At 42.6% G+C, this 22,347-nt stretch overlaps 1 protein-coding gene across 11 annotated transcripts in view; it reads right to left on the bottom strand.

Moving 5' to 3' along the window:
• Nucleotides 1–14,104, bottom strand: part of ppip5k1a (diphosphoinositol pentakisphosphate kinase 1a) — a 138,024-nt gene extending 123,920 nt beyond the window's left edge. For all 11 annotated transcript variants that reach the window (XM_062030466.1, XM_062030465.1, XM_062030467.1 and 8 more), the window contains exon 1: nt 13,987–14,104. The gene's annotated coding sequence lies outside the window, so the exon portion shown is untranslated. The remainder of the gene's footprint in view (nt 1–13,986) is intronic.
• Nucleotides 14,105–22,347: the final 8,243 nt, after the last annotated feature.

Genomic DNA, 22,347 nt, shown 5'->3' with positions numbered 1-22,347 from the left:
ATTACTTCTGTGCGTGCATTGATGCAAATAGCTGTCCAAAACGACCTCACCATCCACCAGATGGATGTGAAAACGGCATATTTACATGCCCCCATTGATGAAGAGATATACCTACAACAACCAGAAGGTTTTCAGAAAACATCAGACACAGGTGAAAATCTAGTATTTAGGTTGAAGAAATCAATCTATGGCCTAAAACAATCAGGAAGAAATTGGTACAAACTTCTAAATGACCATTTAGAGCAAAACAATTTCAAAAGAAACCTATCTGATCATTGTGTCTACCGAAAACAAACAGAAAATGAAACAGTCATTGTTATCATCTGGGTGGACGACCTGATCATTGCTGCAAGTAGCAAAGAAGCACTTGAGCAATTCAAAGACACAATGAAAGCCAAATTCAACATGAAAGACCTAGGTAAGATATCTTATTTCCTGGGTATTCATTTTGAACAGAAAAAGAATGAAATCAAAATGGTTCAAAAGATGTACATACAAAAGATGCTTGAAAGATTTGGCATGTCAGAATGCAAACCTAGAAGCACTCCTTCTGAACAGAAAGTAGAACTGAGCACTACAAATGAAAATGAGTGTGACACTACCGAAGTGGTAAACCCCAAAGAATACCGTGAAATCATTGGTAGTTTGATCTATGCCATGACCTGCACCAGACCAGATATCAGCTGGATTGTTGGTAGGTTATCACAAACATTGGCAAAGCCAACAGCACAGGATCTAGTTGCTGCCAAACGTGTGCTAAGGTATCTCAAGGGTACACAAGACTTTGAACTAAGTTTCAAGAAAAGTGAGGAAGGCCTCAACCTGATTGCATTTAGCGATTCAGACTGGGCATCATCGGTGGAAGACCGACGCAGCACTAGTGGATATTGTTTTGGTCTAACAAAACAATGTCCAGCTATATCCTGGAAATCAAAGAAACAACCAACAGTTGCATTGTCAACTTGTGAAGCTGAATATATTGGCTTATCCACCACTACACGAGAAAGTATTTATATCACCCAACTGTTGAGTGGCATGGACAAATGTTTGTATGATTGTACAACAATTCATGGAGACAATCAAGGGGCTCTTTTGTTGAGCAAAAATCCAGTTAATAGACAGAGGTCCAAACATATTGATGTTAAATATCATTTCATTCGTGAGGCACTCACTGAAGGGAACATTTCATTAGTCTACTGTCCTACAGAAGACATGGTTGCAGACATTTTAACAAAACCTACTACAAGAGCCAAGATTGACAAATTCAAATTATTCTTTTTTGGAAACTAATGTGTTTCACTGTTTCATGGTCATGAGATCAAGGGGGGGTGTTGAGTAAATGTGATCTCATTGTTATTAATGCTGTTTCTGTGTATTATGAGAAGAGAGGCTTGCCGTTGTTGTTATGCGCCTCCAATAGGTTATATACAGTAGTGCCGGTTCATCCGCGCTATCGTCAGGTGATCTCTTCCGGTTCACTGCGCGCCAGGAAATGACGTCACACACACAGAAAAGTTCAATGGAGTTGTGTTCTTTTTCCCACAGTTACCGATGTTTTGTCTCCCGGTGCTGTGAGGCATTGTACTGAACCATTCTTAAAATAAACCATCATCTTTCATATATATACAACTGGAGTATTCATTAAAGATGAATGAAGAAGGAAGAAACCCAACAATGTGCAAAAATAAAGATAAACATCCAATACAAAAAAGTGCCAATCTAAATCTTCTGGAGCACTTTGCTTTTAAAATGTGCAAAATAAACATCCAGTCCAACACAGTACACAATAACCAATTCTACTCATTCCAGTGAGTGACTAACAGTTGTAATGAAGAAAGGTTAGCATGTCTACGCTCAGAAGGGGTCGATGTGGCTGGAACTGAGAGGTAATTAGCCTTCACCTCAAACCAGGACTGCGAGCAAGCTGAGCTGCAGTTTAAGTTTCTAGAAGGTCAACGGGCTCATAGTGATGTTACTAGTAGTTGACTGGGAGGTGTTTATTATCATTAAACTAAACACCTATCTGCTAGACGCTGAAGCGCTGACTACATGAGCTCTGAATACGCGCTGCTGATTGGCTGGTAGAGCTTTCTGTGTACCAATCAGATGGTTGTGTGGGTGGGACAATGCTGCGTGCTGAGACAGAGGCAGAAGGAGCAAAGCAGCTTGTTAAGACTTTAGCAGCTAAAGTTGGCTTTAGCTTAGAAACTCGTTCGGTACACCCCCGTACCGAACCGGTTCAATACAAAACACAGACCGTTACACCCCTAGCAGATACAAATGACACATTCGTGTTTTTGTGTAATGATGACAACGTATACTCGCGAGGACGATTGACTAGTTAATGGTTGATGGTTTTCTTTTCAAATGTTCGTTCATAGCTGTTGTGCTGCTATGATAGGCCATTTCCGCTCGACACAGTGTGCATACAACAAGATTATTAGGCTGTGTATTGAAATACTCCCACACTTTTGACCACTTTTGGCGTGCTTTTGCCCCCTCGCTCGCACCGCTCGCATCGTCTGCTTTGATCGTCTGCTTTGCGCTCCGCCATGACGGTAGTGTGACGTAAATATGCGACGCGACGACGCACAAAAACGGCGTCGACGTATTTACGTAACCGATGACGTCGACTACGTCGACGCGTCGTTTCAGCCTTAATAATATTTATATTCAAGTTCATAGATTTGATATTTACAGGTATATTCTAGTTGAAAACAGCCCTGTGAGGAATTTATAGTAAAGTTCATAAAAAGTTAATAGGATTAAAATTGATGGAGAATGTCAGACTATTTCATTCAGAAAGACTGTAGGTTAGCTAGCTCATTTAAAATATCCTAAACTTTTTTTTGACCCTGCCTCTTAAAAGAATCGGAATCGAGAATAGTCAGGAATCGGATTCGAAACAAAGAATCGGAATCGTTCAAATTCAAACGATACCCAACCCTAGGTACACATGCACACTCCCTGGTCGATTCAGAGAGTCCATAAAAATAGATACTTTTCGCAGCATGTCGCACGTCTGTGTTATGCGCATGCCATGATTAAATTAAAATAATACTTTATCCTACCTATATTTGGGTTTCCTCACAGCCTGAAGCACGAGGTGGAGCTCCTCCCCCTCTGCCTGAGCGCTTGACTTAGGCTCAATTCAAATTATCTCTTCTTTCTCCCCACTTCTACTTCACCCTACTACCCCCTTGGCTCTAGCATCTAGTGCTATGGCCAAGTATCGCAAATACGGCCATATGCATACAATCCGAGTCTCACTGCGTCATCAACCCTCGCCTTTTGCCAGCAGTGACGTAAGGCAGATGCAACAAATGTTTACTTTCAAGATGCCCTAACATGCGATGTTCCGCTTTGCTTGTGTTTTTTTTTGTTTTTCGCCTGTCTTTGTTAAGAAGACAGTTTAGAAGAAAACGTTTTTGGCAAAATATGCAAGTGCTAGCACTTCAGTTACAGCAGTATGTAAAATGTGTTTCATTGTGTATTTGTGTTTAAAGCCATCCATCCATCCATTTTCTACCGCTTGTCCCTTTCGGGGTCACGGGGGGTGCTGGAGCCTATCTCAGCTGCACACAGGCGGGTAGGCGGGGTACACCCTGGACAAGTCGCCAATTATTCTGAAAATTATTAATTACACTTTTTACTTACTGTACGCTTCTCTGTGTTTCTGGTTTGCTATCGTTCTTCTTGCACTCGATTATTTATCATTGTATTATTTTGTCAACATTATTAAGGACAAGTGGTAGAAAATTAATTATTAATCTACTTGTTCATTTACTGCTATATCTGCTTACTTTCTCTTTTAACATGTTCTGTCTACACTTCTGTTAAAATGTAATCACTTATTCTTCTGTTGTTTGATACTTTACAATAGTTTTGGATGATACCACAAATTTGGGTATCAATCCGATACCAAGTCGTTACAGGATCATACATTGGTCATATTTAAAGTCCTCATGTGTCCAGGGACATATTTCCTGAGTTTATAAACATAATATACATTTAAAAAAACGAAAGATGTGATGCCAAAAAATATTGACGTAATCATAGTAGTATAGACTAGATATGTGCCTGTACTTGATATCATTACAGTGGATATCAGGTGTAGATCCACCCATGGCGTTTGTTTACATTTTGACTACGGTGTCTGGTGAAGCATGTTGAGCTAGTCCTCGTCCTGCAGGAATGATACTTGAAAGAAACTTACCGTAATTTCCAGGACTATAAGCCGCACCTGACTATAAGCCGCACCAGCTAAATTTAGGGGAACATACAGATTGCTCCATATATAAGCCGCACCCGACTATAAGCCGCAGGGTTTTGATGTGTAATTACCGTAGTATATAGGGGTTCCTGCTACCACGGAGGAGATTGTCGGGACAGAGATGACTGTTTGGGAACGCAAAGCGTCCCATTTATTAACAATAAATCTTTCAATCATTCAATCAAACTTTCACATCTTTGACATGGCGAACAGCATTCGTGCAGAGTACAAATAATACAACGGCGCAAAGTAATACAAAGTGCTCACCTGTACGTTATCAAAATAACCAGCCTACCGGTATATGAAAAGTCAGTCTTTAATCATTGTGTCATCGTCTTCCTCCTGCGTACTAAAACCACCGAAATCCTCTTCGTCGGTGTCGGAGAAGAACAGGCCGTAAATAAGCCGCACCCTTGTATAAGCCGCAGGGACCAGAACGAGGGGAAAAAGTAGCGGCTTATAGTCCGGAAAATACGGTACTTTATTTGTCGCCATGGAGGCGAGGATTAGCGATTTAGAAGTAGCTAAAACACTGCTGACTGGGGCTGGACTTTAGCCGCTAGCGAGCTAGCCATGTCTTAAAGCACCTCTTCCGGTGGGTTAGGGTTATAACTTCAGCTTTATCTTTAGTTTTTAAGCCAAAATGCATCCCTTCTCCCTTTTCTGTCTACACACTGTGTCTGCTTGTAAATACTCCGTGATTGTGTGCCGCTGAACATGCTCCTCGTAAACCAGCAATGAGTCTATGTGACGACGACGCGGGGGCCAGGGTATGCGGGACCGGTACGTTTCAGAGACGGTATCGTACCGAAAATTTTTCATTTGTATCGCGGTACTATACTAATACCGGTATACCGTACAACCCTAATATGTACTCACTTTGCTCAATACTTTGTTGCTGCACCTTTGGCTTGGCACACTTATCTTTGGGGGGTTTTGCCCATTGGTCTTTGCAGCACCTCTCAGGCTACATCAGGTTGGATGGGAAGCTTTGGCTTTTATCCAGGATGTCGCTGTACATTTCTGCATTTATCTTTCCCTCTATCCTGTAGTCTCCCAGTTCCTGCCACTGAAAAACATCCCCACAGCATAATGCTGCCACAACCATGATTCACTATAGAGATGGCATTGGTTATGAGCAGTGCTTGGTTTCCTGAAAACATGACACCTGGCATTCACGCCAAACAGTTCAATCGTTGTCTCATCAGATCAAATAATTTAGTTTCTCATGGTCTGAGAGTCTTTCAGGTGCATTTTGGCAAAGTTTTTACAAATAATTGGCTTCTTTGTATGGTGGTTTGCAGCAGATATGGTTATCCTTCTGGAAGGTTCTCCTCTCTCCACAGAGGAACGCTGTAGTTTTTACAGAGTGACCATCAGGTTCTTGGCCACTCCCTGGCTAGAGACTAAGATGAATGCAGCAATGTACAGAGACATCCTGCATGAAAGCCAACGCTTCCCATCCAACCTAATGGAGCTTGAGAGGTGCTACAAAGAGGAATGGGCGAAACTGGCCAAAAATAGGTGTGCCGAGCTTGTGGCGTCGTATTAAATACAACTTGAGGCTGTAATTTCTGCTCAAGGTGCATCAACAAAGTAGTGAGTAAATGTATTATATTTTCTTCCTAGAAGACTCATGTTTTTATGTTTTAGTAGTGACCTTTTGTTTAAAATGATCTTGGTGGAGATTATTTTTGATGTGTTCAAAATCAAATAAAATTGTGCTCATGTGTGTTCCTTGTGTTATACCACTGAAGTATAACATTTGTTGGTCAGTGTTGAAATTCACATTCTGACAAGGTTTCTTTTTGACTGAGTAGTCACTATTTGGGCAACAAGTTTGGAATTCCTTGTATGTTCTGTCATCTAACTAGGATGGTCTTGCAGTAGATATTGTAGTGCTCAATGCTAGCGGATGAAAGATGTAATCTTGCAATCTTTTAAATGTAAACAGGCCAGCATATCATAAAATATACGAAAGACTTTGACTCTTGATTGATTGCTCAATTTATTATTACAACTCAGGATAGCTTCTTGCGGTAGCAGCCATATACGGGACATCCGGGGGGCCTCGCTGGAGTCACAGAAATAGATTGCGACAGTAATAGGTGGCAAAATTATCGCCTACATATATTAATTGACGTCCTCACAAATATAGATATGAATATAAAGCATTAAATGCATTGGCAAAAAAGTAGATTCTGTGTCCTTGCCTTGATCTTTTTTTTTTTTTACAAGGGACAAGCGGTAGAAAATGGATGGATGGATAGAATTCATTGTTGGAAAATCCACTTCTGTGGGTCGCCAAAATATTCACAGCCTGTAGAAATGTACGCACGTCAGCCATGAAGTTGGCATGAGGTAGCGTGCATTTGAGCATCAACGTCAGTCTTGATATAGGTCATCTTTGCTGTGAAAAAACGGCATACACCAGGTTTTTGTGCATAAGCAAGCTTGTCAGGTGAGGCCCCAGGGGGTCGTAAGTTGGCTTGTTGTGAAGTGTTTGCGATTCGAAAGATGCGGAGGATCTCAGGCACGGTGCAGGTAAGATGATTCTTTACTTCAAATACACAAGGCAACATTAAAAACTGGGTGATAGTTTAGCATGGCATGAATATAGAGTGAAAAACGTACATAGTGTGAAACAAACAACAAAACCAACAAACAAACCGTCGTCTGTAGCGAACAATGGACCAGCAACTAAGACAAGGATAACAACAGAATATAAAAGGGAGTGATTAGGGGCAGAACCAGGTGAGGACACTAATCAATAAACAGAAAGCAGGTGCGGCTAATCAGCCACCTCGCAACAAGAAAACATAACTAAGGGAGCAAAGGAGCATTGAAAAACATAACAGACCACTAAACTAAGGAGAATAATACACAGGCTCTAACCTGGTGTGACAAATCATGACACCAGGTATATACAGGCGGTCCAAAGTTTACATGTAGCGGCCCTCCAAGGTTACAATTGGCTGATAGATCGGCCGCCAATCAGTGATTATTTACATTATTTACAATCCGGGGTGTGGGATATGGAGGGGGGGGGGGGGGGTAGGTTTGGTTGGTATCAACACTTCAGACATCAACAATCAGCAACAACAATTGCGTCATCAGAGAAATGGATATTGAAACAGTGTAGGACTGACCTGGTAGGATATATATAGCAAGTAGTGGACATAGAGAGAGATCAGAAAGTATAAGAAAAAGTGTCTACATTTGATTGTTTGATTGTTTACATTTGATTATTTATAGTCCAAAGAGGTATTATGTGGAAGGGAGGGTGTTAGTTTAGGGGTTGTAGTTGCCTGGAGGTGTTCTTTTAGTGCGGTTTTGAAGGAGGATAGAGATGCCCTTTCTTTTACACCTGTTGGGAGTGCATTCCATACTGATGTGGCATAGAAAGAGAATGAGTTAAGACCTTTGTTAGTTCGGAATCTGGGTTTAACGTGGTTAGTGGAGCTCCCCCTGGTGTTGTGGTTATGGCGGTCATTTACGTTACGGAAGTAGTTTGACATGTACTTCGGAATCAGGGAGGTGTAGCGGATTTTATAGACTAGGCTCAGTGCAAGTTGTTTTACTCTGTCCTCCACCCTGAGCCAGCCCACTTTGGAGAAGTGGGTAGGAGTGAGGTGTGATCTGGGGTGGAGGACTAGACGTAATCTGACTAGCTTGTTCTGGGATGTTTGGAGTCTAGATTTGAGGGATTTGGAGGTGCTAGGGTACCAGGAGGTGCATGCGTAGTCGAAAAAGGGTTGAACGAGAGTTCCCGCTAGAATCCTCATGGTGCTTTTGTTGACCAGAGAGGAGATTCTATAGAGAAATCTTGTTCGTTGGTTGACCTTTTTGATTACCTTGGTTGCCATTTTATCACAGGAAAGATTAGCCTCTAGAATGGAACCTAGGTAGGTGACCTCATCCTTCCTTGTGATGACAATGTCACCCACTTTTATAGTGAAGTCATTAGGAATCATTAGGAAGTATTATTATCACTAGAGGACAGCAGGGCAAAGCTAAGCATGTTACACACCAAGTAAGAGCAAAGAAGAAACCGACAAGAAGGTGTACTAATCGCTAAGCTGGCTGGAAACAACACAAAAAGTGCTTTGTAAACTTTAAGCCAGTTGAAACAAAATGTAAGGAGCTTAGGAGGAAATTGAAATTAGATTAACAAGAGTGAGTGTGAATGTTGTCTGTCTATCTGTGTTGACCCTGCGATGAGGTGGCGACTTGTCCAGGGTGTGCCCCGCTTTCCGCCCATGTGCAGCTGGGATAGGCTCCAGCACCCCCCGTGACCCCAAAAGGGACAAGTGGTAGAAAATGGATGGATGGAAGAGTCTATTGAAAGGATATTAAAACAGCAACTGCTCTGTTGGTGTGTGTAAGGGGAGTTCGAATTGATTCAAAAAAATCAGTGGTGTTGATACCAAGAGTAGTATCAGTGTATGATCGATATTAGAGTTTTTAGATCAGGGGTCTGCAACCTTTACCACTCAAAGAGCCATTTTGACCCGTTTCACAAATTAAAGAGAACAATGGGAGCCACAAAACTCTTTTGAAATTTAAAATGAAATAACACTGCATATAAACTTTTTTTTGCTTTGTGCTATGTATAAACAAACTATTATGGGTTACATTTATGAAATCAATGAACGACTGCAGAGAAAATGAAATAAAATTTCTGCATGCAACAAAACGTTTTTAACTCCGAAAAAGACGTCGGGTTGAAGGTTTAGTAAAATACTTAATGTCTATTTAAAGGCCTACTGAAACCCACTACTACCGACCACGCAGACTGATAGTTTATATATCAATGATGACACCTTAACATTGCAACACATGCCAATACGGCCGGGTTAACTTATAAAGTGCAATTTTAAATTTCCCGGAAAACTTCCGCTTGAAAACGTCTAGGTATGATGACGTTTGCGCGTGACGTCAATGGTTGAAGCGGAAGTATTCGGACACATTGTATCCCAATAGAAACAGCTCTGTTTTCATCGCAAAATTCACCAGTATTCTGGACATCTGTGTTGGTGAATCTTTTGCAATTTGTTTAATGAACAATGGAGACTGCAAAGAAGAAAGCTGTAGGTGGGATCGGTGTATTAGCAGCTGGCTGCAGCAACACAACCAGGAGGACTTTGAGTCGGATAGCAGACACGCTATCCGACGCTAGCCGCCAACCGCATCGATGATCGGGTGAAGTCCTTCGTCTCGCCGTCGATCGCTGGAACGCAGGTGAGCACGGGTGTTGATGAGCAGATGAGGGCTGGCGTAGGTGGAGCGCTAATGTTTTTATCATAGCTCTGACGAGGTCCCGTAGCTAATTAGCTTCAATGGCGTCGTTAGCAACAGCATTGCTAGGCTTCGACAGGCGGCACAGCATTAACCGTGTGGTTACAGGTCCAGTGTTTGGTTCGGTGTCTCCTGATAGTCGTATTGTTGATCTTCTGTCTATCCTTCCAGTTAGGGGCTTATTTCTTTTGTTTCTATCTGCATTTAAGCACGATGCTATCACGTTAGCTCCGTAGCTAAAGTGCTTCACAGATGTATTGTCGTGGAGATAAAAGTCACTGTGAATGTCCATTTCGCGTTCTCGACTCTCATTTTCAAGAGGATATAGTATCCGAGGTGTTTTAAAATACAAATCCGTGATCCACAATAGAAAAAGGAGAAAGTGTGGAATCCAATGAGCTCTTGTACTTAAGTTACGGTCAGAGCGAAAAAAGATACGTCCTGCACTGCACTCTAATCCTTCACTCTCACGTTCCTCATCCACAAATCTTTCATCCTCGCTCAAATTAATGGGGTAATCGTCGCTTTCTCCGTCCGAATCGCTCTCGCTGCTGTTGTAAACAATGGGGAAATGTGAGAAGCCCTTCAACCTGCGACGTCACGACTCACGCTACTTCCGGTACAGGCAAGGCTTTTTTTATCAGCGACCAAAAGTTGCGAACTTTATCGTCGATGTTCTCTACTATATCCTTTCAGCAAAAATGTGGCAATATCGCGAAATGATCAAGTTTGACACATAGAATGGATCTGCTATCCCCGTTTAAATAAGAAAATTTCATTTCAGTAGGCCTTTAAGTCCTCCTTGTAGTAATGAAAAAACAAAACGCCGAACTTAAATTATCCACTGGCAGAGAACCAAAAATGCCGTCCTCTCTCTCTGTGCCGTCATTCTTTTACTTGCGCCGTGCAGTCAGCTGCCAACCTGAATAATAAAATGTCTATTTCACTGAACAATTAAAAAATGTGAATATATGCAAAATTATAGGAAATTCAAATATTTATCATACTTGGTCAATGTGATTTCTGCTCCTGAACCGCAGCACACAGCGTCTCCTGTATGACGTCACCTTTATCTTCACACAGGATTGTTAACTCTCATCTGTGAGGCGTGTGCGATGTTGGTGGGCGGGGTTGATAGGGGCGGGGTTTGGTGGTAGCGGGGGTGTGTGTATTGTAGCCCGGAAGAGTTTGGGCTACAAGGGATTCTGGGTATTTGTTCTGTTGTGTTTATGTTGTGTTACGGTGCGGATGTTCTCCCGAAATGTGTTTGTCATTCTTGTTTGGTGTGGGTTCACAGTGTGGCGCATATATATAACAGTGTTAAAGTTGTTTATACCACCGCCCTCAGTGTAACCTGTATGGCTGTTGACCAAGTATGCCTTGCAGTCAGTTACATGAGTATGCAGAAGTCGCAAACAACTTGAGACTAAGCCGGGACGCAGTTTGTATGGTGAAAAAGCGGACGCGACAACAGGTCGTAGAGGATGCTAAAGGCATTGCCATCACGGCACGCCCTCAATATTGTTGTCCGGGTAAAAATCGGAGAATGGTTGCCCTGGGAGATTTTCGGGAGGGGTACTGAAATTCGAGTTACTCCCGAAAAAATCGGGAGGGTTGGCAAGTATGCAGCTGAGCCGCATCAGAGTGATCAAAGAGCCACATGCGGCTCCGGAGCCGCGGGTTGCCGACCTCTGTTTTAGATTGATCAGACAGTAAAAATCAGTGGTGTCATTGTGTCGATACAGAGGGTAGTATTAGTATATGGGTAGTATTAGTATATGAAACCTTGTTTGGAACATCCTTAGTAACGACACATTCCCATGATTAACTTAAAAAGTATGTTTAGACCTAAACCGTAGGGTGGGCTTGCTCAAGAACTGGTTACATACACGCCACGGCAGCATACGTACAATCAACACTGGCTGTGCGCCACTTGCCTGCCATGAACATCAAGGATAAAAATGGTATCCTTGAACATGTGAAATGATCTGCTCCTATGAAATGTATAGCAATAACTTGCATTTTGTCTTTACTGTTTGTTTTGATTTTGTGTGTTCTGTGGTTGGGGCGACGTGGCTCGGTTGGGAACGGCCGTGCCAGCAACTTGAGGGTTGAAGGTTCAATTCCCGCTTCAACTATCCTAGTCACTGCCGTTGTGTCCTTGGGCAAGACACTTTACCCCCATGCTCCCAGTGCCACACACATTGGTTTAAATGTAGCTTAAATATGTAGATAATGTGCTTTACTATGTTAACCGCTTTGAGTCTCTAGAGAAAAAAGCGCTATATACTGTAAATATAATTCACTTCACAGTGGACTGCGAGTTATTTAGGTGTTAATTTAGGAATAATTTAGCTTACACCAAAAAAAAAAATACTTACAATGCACTGAGCTCATTCGTAAACAGAGGACATCCTGTACATTGTCTTTTTACTAAACAAAATAAAAAGCCTTAATTCATTTATCTTCATCACACAACAGTGTGTCATTTTTGTCTCTTCCTGGTCGTGTGTTTTGTAATCCATCCTCTGGTCTTAGCGTAACACTAGTTTGTGACAGGCCATGGTCAGCTGTCAGTTATTTAACATATTTCAGACAGAGAGCCTAATTTACTTCAAATACCTCACGCCAAACAGCGTGTGCAATCTATAAAATAGCGTGTGCTATTAGTGGGCGTGTTGCGTGTGATTTACTAAGACTACGAGTGCAATTGAAAAGTGGCGCAGACCGTCTTATTTAGATGAGGATTTTGTGTGTACTATATGGGGCATCAAAAAGGAGAGACTAATTTACAGCACATTCATATTATCATGCTCCCATCTGTGGAGTTTTGCTGTTTTAAAACATGCAGGGGTAACAATAACAATAACACTTTTTATGGGCATTTTAAAAGCAGTCATGATTGCATCTACATTAACACTACTTTTCTTTTTTACCGCTGAAGGTGCATGGAAGGGAGGCTGCACTACTGTGCTCAAGATGCAAAAAATGCATACTTCAGGAAGTTTTTAATCATATAGGAGAGTGGTTCTCAAACTTTTTTCACCAAGTACTGTACCACCTCAGAAAAAACTTGGCTCTCCAAGTACCACCATGACGACCAACAATAAAATACAGTAGCATAGTAAGCCTAAGTATTCAATAAAAACAAGGCAGAGGCTTTTTTCAACAAGTATATTTTGGCCACTGTAACATTACACACAGTTTGAACAGGAAAACTGTGTTTGAATTGTAGGAAAATAAAAATACTGTACTTTAGTCAAGTGATTATTTGGCGTACTACTATATGGAGCCCGCTTACCACTAGTGGTACACGTACCACAGTTAGAGAATCATATCTCCTCCAACTATTGTGCCCGTTTAGATGGTCAGCATAAATTCTGCATATGAATGAAGACAGAGACACAAAATGGATTGCATGCCTTATTCTGCACACTGAAGAGACATAATCCACTTTGCACACGTTTAGTAGATCAGCTTTACGTTCCAAGTCGCACGTGTTTTTGTACACGCAAACCTTTAGTAAATCAGGCCCACAGTTTGTAACGCAATTCAAAAGAAATGCCATTGTTCATGACCTCCCAATTAAAAGCAATTATATTAAACTCAATAGGACCATAATCAATTACCGGTATTGAACAGTAAAACTGTAAACCCAAAAGCACAACTCAAGAGTTGTTGATTATTTGTCAGTCGAGCTTTAAATTCCACAGTATAGTGAGAAAATGACATTAATAAGGTTTTGCATAGGTGTGGTGCCACATGACATTAGTCTGGTGTCCTTTATACAAGGATAAGCCATTTGCAAGTATTGCATTGTCACTTACATGGAAAGGAGGCAATGACAGTACAATTCTGTTTTCTGTAGTATTGTTCACATTAGTAGTTATTTGTTGACCCTGAAAGCGAAATTCTACCCCTACATTCCTCTCCCATTGGATTATGAGAGTTCTACCCTGTTACTCTCATCGTTTTAAAGCAATAGAAGTGTCAGCATGCATGAATTCCCGCTACCGAGACGAAGTTGTCACATGGATTGACATAGGATGACCTTCCGATAACGCGATCGTTGTGTCGTTTTGGGTTACAATTACAGATTGGCAATGTTCAAGTGAGACATGGTAGCAACTCGTTTGAAGGGAATATTCGTCATATTGTGGCGACTAAACTTACCATTATTCATACAACCTTAAGTCGGTGTCTCATAAACAACATTGAAGAGCAAAGCTAATGTTAGCCTACATTAGCATCCAACAACAAGCTAAGCAATGTAAACACATTTTCAAATCTGCATCGGAACACAATACAACACAATCGCCTAGCTAATATTTATAAAGCTCAACAGTGGCTTTGTAACAAAAAATATTGTCAGTAACTTATATTTGATTAAAAAACTTGGGTAAAAAAAAACTTACAATTTGTCTGGAACGACTGCATCCCTGCCGTCAACTCGCTTCCTGTCTTGGTATTTTGCTCGTGAAACCTATCTTAAAAAGCCGTGCTGATGATCCTAAGATCAACGTTTGAAATAACCAATAGCATAGGACAAAACTTCAGAGTAGGCGTGTCACAACAAACACAACAGCCAATGAGAAACGACTAAAGTCGAAGCGCGTCACGAGAAATGAGGCAAAGAACGTTACCGGCCTCTAGCGGTTTTACGGATCATAGCAGCTTCTGGGAAATATTCCATCCATCCATCCATCCATTTTTTACCGCTTGTCCCTTTTGGGGTCGCGGGGAGTGCTGGAGCCGATCTCAGCTGCATTGGGGCGGAAGGCGGTGTACACCCTGGACAAGTCGCCACCTCATCACAGGGCCAACACAGATAGATAGACAACATTCACACTCACATTCACACACTATATAGGGCCAATTTAGTGTTGGTGAAATATTCCATCTATCCATTTTCTACCGCGTATCCCTTTCGGGGTCGCAGGGGGTGCTTGTTTTGCTTAAATAACTAAATTGTTTACAATACATTTTTCATGATTAATGATTTTGCCTCTGTTGATCGTGATTATAAGCAGAATTAAACAAAGGAGTGAATTGGACTACATTTACTATTTTATATTTATATTTATATTTATATTTACTATATATACTATATATATAAGGCCTTCACATAAAAATTGAAAATGTGGCTTATCAACGCCTACAGCTGCCAGCACTAAAAGATGGGCCTGTTTTGATGCTAAGATAAATGTTATGTTGTGATGTTGTATTTTATTTTTTATCATATCGTATATGTATTGTGTGCTTTTTTTATTTTTCTCTCTCTTTCATTTATTTTTCTTTTGAATTGTAATTTTACTGCCTTTTTTACATCATGGCCAGGGGACTAAAAAGATGAAAACTAGCCGTGTGGCTAATTCTGGCTTTTTTAACCATGTGTGGTCATGTGTTTTATAAAATTGCATTGTCCCCTTTGAAATAAACTAATCCAATCTAATAGCGCTTTTCTCTAGAGACTCAAACGCTTTACAATGTGAAAGCCACTATCTACATTTTAAGCTACATTTAAAGAGATTTGGGGGGCATTGTGAGCAAGGTGGGTAAAGTGTCTTGCCCAAGGACACAACGGCAGTAACTAGGGTGGCGGAAGCTGGATTCAAGCCAGGAACCCCTCAAGTTTCTGGCCAGCTGCTCTACCATATGAGCCACGGCTCCCAAAAAGCTTTTGTCCAAAAACTCATTCCCCATCTCTCTCGTTTCTCGTTTATTCATTTTTTTTTATGGATTTTTGAAAATTATGAATCGATTTAGAATCAGCATAGATAGGAATCGCAAATCGATTATTTTGTGAACAACTACCTCTCAGGTAGCTCTGTTCTCAATGGGTACTTGGCGCCATTTAACCTTTCTCAAAATGCTTGCGTAGTTTTTGACTGTACAAATGGTTCAAATCGCAAAAATGATAAACGTTTCTTCAGAGTTCCTCGTGAAGTAATCAGAAAGAGTGGGAGACTGCAAGACTTTACAAAACATCGATGAGAAAAGCATGCAGCTCACACTTCAGTCCGAAGGAGCAGTCGAAGAATGCACAAGTTTACAGTGATGTACTTTTAACGTTTATTATTTCCCATTTAAGTATTATCATGATATTATTTGCATTAAACACATGTTTGTTACGAGTGCTTCGAAAAGCACCAACTCAGCAAATCTAAAAGAAAGCAAATGTTGGCAAAACCTAAAAGAGTTGAGCTTTTACAAAAGCAACAACCATAAATGAAGCTTTCAGCACGTACCCAATGTTGATATTTCGATAAGACGGGGAAAAAGACGCCTTCTCGTAAAAGACGAGTGCAACAGCAACAAACATGGCAGTAGACGTGAAGTTAAATCATCCATCCATCCATCCATTTTCTACCGCTTATTCCCTTCGGGGTCGCGGGGGGCGCTGGAGCCTATCTCAGCTACAATCGGGCGGAAGGCGGGGTACACCCTGGACAAGTCGCCACCTCATCGCAGGGCGAAGTTAAATCATGAACGATATAAAATCTAATCCATTATTATTATTAAATGCAACCTTACAGGAGCAAAAACAATGCATATTTCTCTGAATCAGAATCAGAATCAGAATAGTTTTATTGCCATTGTTTGAGAACGGGTTCACAAACTAGGAATTTTTCTTGGTGCAATCGTGCAACATAAAACACATATAACACATATTTTTTAATAAAAAGAGCTGTAACTGAGCTATCAGATCTTGTTATAGACTTAGAATGAATTCAAGGAATTCAAGGAGCTACTGGGAGAGTCTTGATACCAATTTCCTCGACCAAGCCCCACACAAAGAAGTTGTAGACCTCCATGTTTTTCCGAGTTTCCATATGTTTTGTCGAGTAAATTGGCGTCTGGAGCACAATAGATACTTTTCAGACGCGGTATAGTACCGAATATGATTCATTAGTATCGCGGTACTATACTAACACCGGTATATCGTACAACCCTACTGGGAACTCGCCCCACAGATAATCCTTGATATCACTCGACAAGTCTTATTTTGATAAAGTATAGGATATATTCCATCGCATTGTTAGATTTTTTGCGTGTATCTGCTTTTTGCAGGAAGATTTTAGCCTCTTATGTACTCAGATAGTTTGCGCGATGCTTGCTGCACATCAGCCATCTTGGCTGAGGTGACCACCACTGGTTTTCACTTCCAGGAAGAAGTCACATGTCGGAATACTAGTAATAGAATGCACATTCAATTATAGTCAAAGTTAGCTATCCAAATCACTATCATTAGTTAACAACACGGGCACGGGGTAGTTTATGATTAGTTTAGTTTAGTTTATTATTTTTTCGGTCAGTGGTCAACAAAATAAACAAACAGTTTTACATAAACAAACAGTTGTACATTCATAAATTGAAAATGTTGCAGACCGAAAGGGTTTAGGCTGAAGTTGAACACTTATTGCGCCTAACCCTATAAACAATGTCAAATACAAGATGAGCTTCCAAAAATTATGAAATTTCCTTTGCACAACATATTATAAATACACATTGTACACAACATGAACACTGTTCAATTATATACACAGTAAAGACATGTGAAATATCCTTGTACACGTGTTAGCAAAACCTTTGTACCAATTATATACTATATACAAACAATTATACTTCCATTATTATTTATATCCCTCATTTAGTTTGTAATTAACATTGATCATAGTATTAACTACTGTGTTGATTCAAGAGTGATATATTTTTCCAAGAAATTGGTCTTAAAGTTTTTTTTAAATGTGTGAATAGAACTGGAACATTTGAAGGAATCATCCAAGCAGTTCCACATATGAACCCCCCTGACAGAAACACATGTACTTTTGTCATTACGTGCTGAAAAGAGAGCGGGATATGATTTGCTTAAAACACATTGGAAAGTTAGCGCCCTCTCGGCATTTGCGTAAAGGTTGCAAACAGCTCCTTTAACATTTTGGTCCATTTAGTTTTTTTGCATTCCATACTGTAGATCACCGTGAGCCTACATTTGAACATGACAACTACTGCTTGTTCCTCATAATACTTTTTGGACTTCTTTCTGCTCTGGAGGCGAGGAGATCACAGCAGCCATTCACATGCATAATGCAAGACCTAGGAGGTTTTAAACACACTTCTTTCAGCAGTTTATGTTTGATGAGTTTACGGGAAAACCAAATCTCCATGTGGAGTTGGAATGTTCTTTATTTATTCTTTATTCTATTCTCTTGTGTGAAAAAAGCTGTTCAACTGCGCGGATTCTGGCTGTGCGGCATTCTCCCCTCGACTAAAGTCTGTCAGTGCACGCCTTCATCCAAGATGCGCACTTTAGGTGGAGCAACCTTAAACTGTGGGCGTTCCCTGTCAAATCTGGCCATCCGCATATTCTCCCATTGACTTAAGCACTTTTGTTCTTCCGCGCCTCTGAGACTGGAAACCATTAAAGCTATTCTGATCGATTGAGACATCTGAAAACATCCATTGAGATGAGGATAAATGGACTTTAATGCCGCACGAAAAATCAAAATGTGTATCATTGTTTCGTTAGTGCAACCATATCGGCTGCATTTGAACATCCTGGTGGCGGGGTCTGTGTTTACATCAGTGATGCATGGTGTAAGGACACTGTTGTTACACAGAAGCACTGCTCAGCCCTGGTGGAGTTCATGTTTTTAAAGTGTCGGCCTTTCCACCTACCGAGGGAGTTTACAGCCATTCTACTAGCTGCTGTTTATATTCCCCCCTGCTCTAACAACAAGGACAGAGACAGGGCACTATCTGAACTGAACTGTGCCATCACCGAACACCAGACAGCCCATCCAGACGGCTTCCTCATCGTGGCTGGTGATTTCAACCAGGCTAACCTCAAGTCAGTGTGTCCACAGCTACATCAACACATTGACTTTCCAACAAGAGGTAATAACACACTGGACATGGTCTTCACCACTCAGAGAGGAGCTTACAAGGCGTCACCCCTCCCCCACCTGGGTGCTTCTGACCACCTCACTGTCATGCTAATGCCAGCATACAGGCCGAGGGCTAAAGTCACCAGACCAGTTCAGAAGCAAGTGAGGGTGTGGCCAGTGGATGCCTCCTCTGCTCTGCAGGACTGTTTTGACACCACAGACTGGGACATTTTCAAGCAGGCAGCCACCTACAACCACCACATCGACATACAGGAATATACAGAGACTGTCACTGCATACATCACTAAATGCATCGATGATGTCACAGAGACCAGGACCATCACGGTACGGGAAAATCAGAAACCATGGCTGACGGGGGAAGTCCATAGGTTGCTGAGAGCCCGGAACGCTGCCTTCAGAGCAGGAGATGAGGCTGGCCTGAGAACAGCCAGGGCCAACCTGAACCGTGGCATCAGAGATGCTAAGAGGCAGTACGGCAGCAGGATAGCCCACCGCTTCAGTGACAGCAGAGACACCAGGAGCCTGTGGCGGGGGATCCAGACCATCACGGACTATAAACCCCGACCACAGACCTGTGACAGTGACACCGCTCTGCTGAACAGCCTGAACGAGTTCTTTGGACGCTTTGAGGCAAAAAACAGCACGCCTGCACGGAAGACTCCACCCCCTCCGGATGACCAGGTGCTGTCCCTGTCTTCGGCCAGCGTGAGGCGTTCCCTCTCCAGAGTCAACGCACGCAAAGCTGGAGGCCCGGACAACATACCTGGTCGTGTGCTGAGAGACTGTGCAGCGGAGCTCACAGATGTCTTCACGGACATCTTCAACACCTCCCTGAGCCAAGCTGCTGTTCCCACGTGCCTCAAAGCCACCACCATCATCCCGGTTCCCAAGAAGGCTTCCCCATCCAGCTACAACGATTACCGTCCCGTTGCACTGACGCCCATCATCACAAAGTGCTTCGAACGGCTAGTCTTGCAGCACATCAAGTCCATCCTCCCCCCCACCCTGGACCCCTACCAGTTTGCATATCGGGCCAACAGATCGACCGATGATGCAATCTCCACAGCCCTCCACTCAGCTCTCACCCACCTGGACACTAAAGACTCCTACGCCAGGATGCTGTTCATAGACTTCAGTTCAGCATTTAACACCATCATCCCACAGCAGCTGATTCACAAACTGGACCGGCTGGGGCTGAACACGTCGCTGTGCAACTGGCTGCTGGACTTCCTGACTGGGAGACCACAGGCAGTCCGGGTCGGCAGGTACACATCCAGCACCATCATCATGAACACAGGGGCCCCTCAAGGATGTGTGCTGAGCCCCCTTCTCTTCACCCTGCTGACCCACGACTGCACGCCGAAGCACAGCACCAACCTCTTCGTCAAGTTTGCGGACGACACAACTGTGGTAGGTCTCATCCACAATAACGATGAGACCGGCTACAGAGACGAGGTGAGCCAACTGGCCACATGGTGCGGTGACAACAATCTCTCTCTCAATGTAGGGAAAACAAGGGAGATTGTTGTGGACTTCAGGAGAGCGCACACCCAGCACCCTCCTCTGACCATCAACGGTGCGGTGGTGGAGAGAGTGAGCAGCACCAAATACCTGGGTGTGCACATCACAGATGACCTCTCCTGGAAGACCAACACTGCATCACTGGCCAAGAGGGCTCAACAGCGCCTCTACTTCCTCCGCAAACTGCGAAGAGCAAAAGCCTCAGCCTCCATCATGCACTCCTTCTACCGGGGCGTCATTGAGAGCATCCTGACCAGCTGCATAACTGTGTGGTACGGAGGCTGCACGGCGTCCTGCCGCAGGACGCTGCAGCGCACAGTTAGGGCAGCTGAGAAGATCGTCCCTCCCCTCCCTCCAGGACATTTACAACACACGCCTGTCACGCAAAGCACTCCGCGTGGCAGGCGACATCACACACCCCTCACACGGCTTCTTCAGACTGCTGCCATCCGGCAGACGACTGAGAAGCCTCCGAGCTCGAAGCTGTAGGCTGAGAGACAGCTTCATCCCTCAGGCTGTCAGGAAGCTGAACTCTCTCCCGGCCCCCCCCCCCTTCTCACTCTGCCCTGCAATCTGATCTGAACTGTGAACTGAGACACTACACCCCCCCCCCCCCACTCACCCACACACACACACACACACACACACACACACACACACACACACACACACACACACACACACACACACAACACACACACACACCATCTATCACTTAGCCACTTTACTCCGGACTCAAAATGCTGCTAACTGTTTTAACTGTTTACACTGTTTACATTGCACTTTGCACTCCCATCTAAATACTTGAATACTTACGTTGCAATACTGTATATACAATAGATAGATATTATAGATATTCTGGTAATATCTTCTTCCCCTGTATATTTTTCCCCCCCCTCATGCGACTGTTTAAATTGTTGTCTTTTTTATTCTTCTTTTACACTTTATATTTATAGACACCGTGGTTGTGAGAGGAACGTAATTTCGTCCACCTGTATGTCCTGTACAAACAGTTGTTTGACAATAAAGCTGACTTTGACTTTGACTTTGACTTCAATAACAACAATTTCAATTTTACTATGATCATTGAACTATCTGACTATTTAATTGAAAATACACATATAATTTGGTGTTCATCAATTCATTCGATTGATTTTATGGATAGTTAATGTCAAACTGTCAGCTGTGACACCACGACTTGCGCACAGAAACACCCACAGAAAAACACTCTTGTTCATTTAACAGTTAGAGATGCTACCTCAGTAGAAGCATTTAAGTCCCATCTTAAAACTAATTTGTATATGCTAGCCTTTAAATAGACCCCCTTTTAGACCAGTTGATCCGACCTCTTTTTCCTGCTCTGCTCCCCTCTCCTGCGTGGAGAGGTTATTACCCACACAGCAGAAGACTCCTATACGGATCCGCCTTCAAGTCGCCCAACCCGCGTTACTGTCACATTCGTTTTGGCTCCGCCTAGAGGATACAGCTCCGCCTCTGAAAATTGTACGGTTAGACAGCTGATCCTGAGCGGACCCGTGTCTGATTCGCATACGAGGACGCAACAAACTAAACCGGTGCGCGCCGCCTAGAACTATAGGCTCCGCCTACGCGCGCTGAGCCGACCAATGTCTGCACCCGCAGACGTGGACGCGCCTACTAGCGTGTACGCGCATGAGCCAAGATCATCATTTCTGGACTTTCTTTGCTGGAACACGAACGTAAGTATAGATTTATTGATTTATTGCTACATTCGCAGTAAAGATCGGCCTTTGTGTTTCCATCATCATTTATGTATGATTGTAATGACGTTGTTTGATATTAGGACTAGCAGCAAAACTTTATATTCTGTAAAAAAAGGCTATTTTATTTCCAGCGCCGCCTCCCAGAATGCTTTGCATGGGGACGTGCGTCTGACGTCACGTATCCAGAAAATTCGAAATGGCTGCACGCGGTAGGTGAGGCCCGAGCGAAGAAAAGTGGAAAAGAGTGTTATTCGTCAAAAAACCCACACAACGACGGACGTTTTTTCGCCATGCTATTGTAAAATTGTCTTTTATCTGTGTTTTGTGTTCCAGGGGACCCCGACTCCAGAATTTGAAAGTTTCCCGCGTGAAGCCGGTGAGTAACGTTCAATACAGTTAACTTAGGCTATCTTTTGTTAGAGGCTGTGAATGTGTGTAGGTTATATGCTACGATATTCCACATATTTCCAACTGGTTGAAACGAAAGCGTATTACTTTATTGTCAGTGTTGTTTAGGCCCAGGTCGCTAACGTTACTTCGTTAGTCAACAACCTAACGTTAACGGAGTGGAAACAGCCGTTCTTTGCTATTAATATGAGTGTGT

The sequence above is a fragment of the Entelurus aequoreus genome, linkage group LG02 (assembly GCF_033978785.1).
Source record: "Entelurus aequoreus isolate RoL-2023_Sb linkage group LG02, RoL_Eaeq_v1.1, whole genome shotgun sequence".
Classification (NCBI taxonomy): domain Eukaryota; kingdom Metazoa; phylum Chordata; class Actinopteri; order Syngnathiformes; family Syngnathidae; genus Entelurus; species Entelurus aequoreus.
The sequence above is the reverse complement of the archived record's forward strand: the minus strand, read 5'-3'. Positions and strand labels throughout refer to the sequence as shown.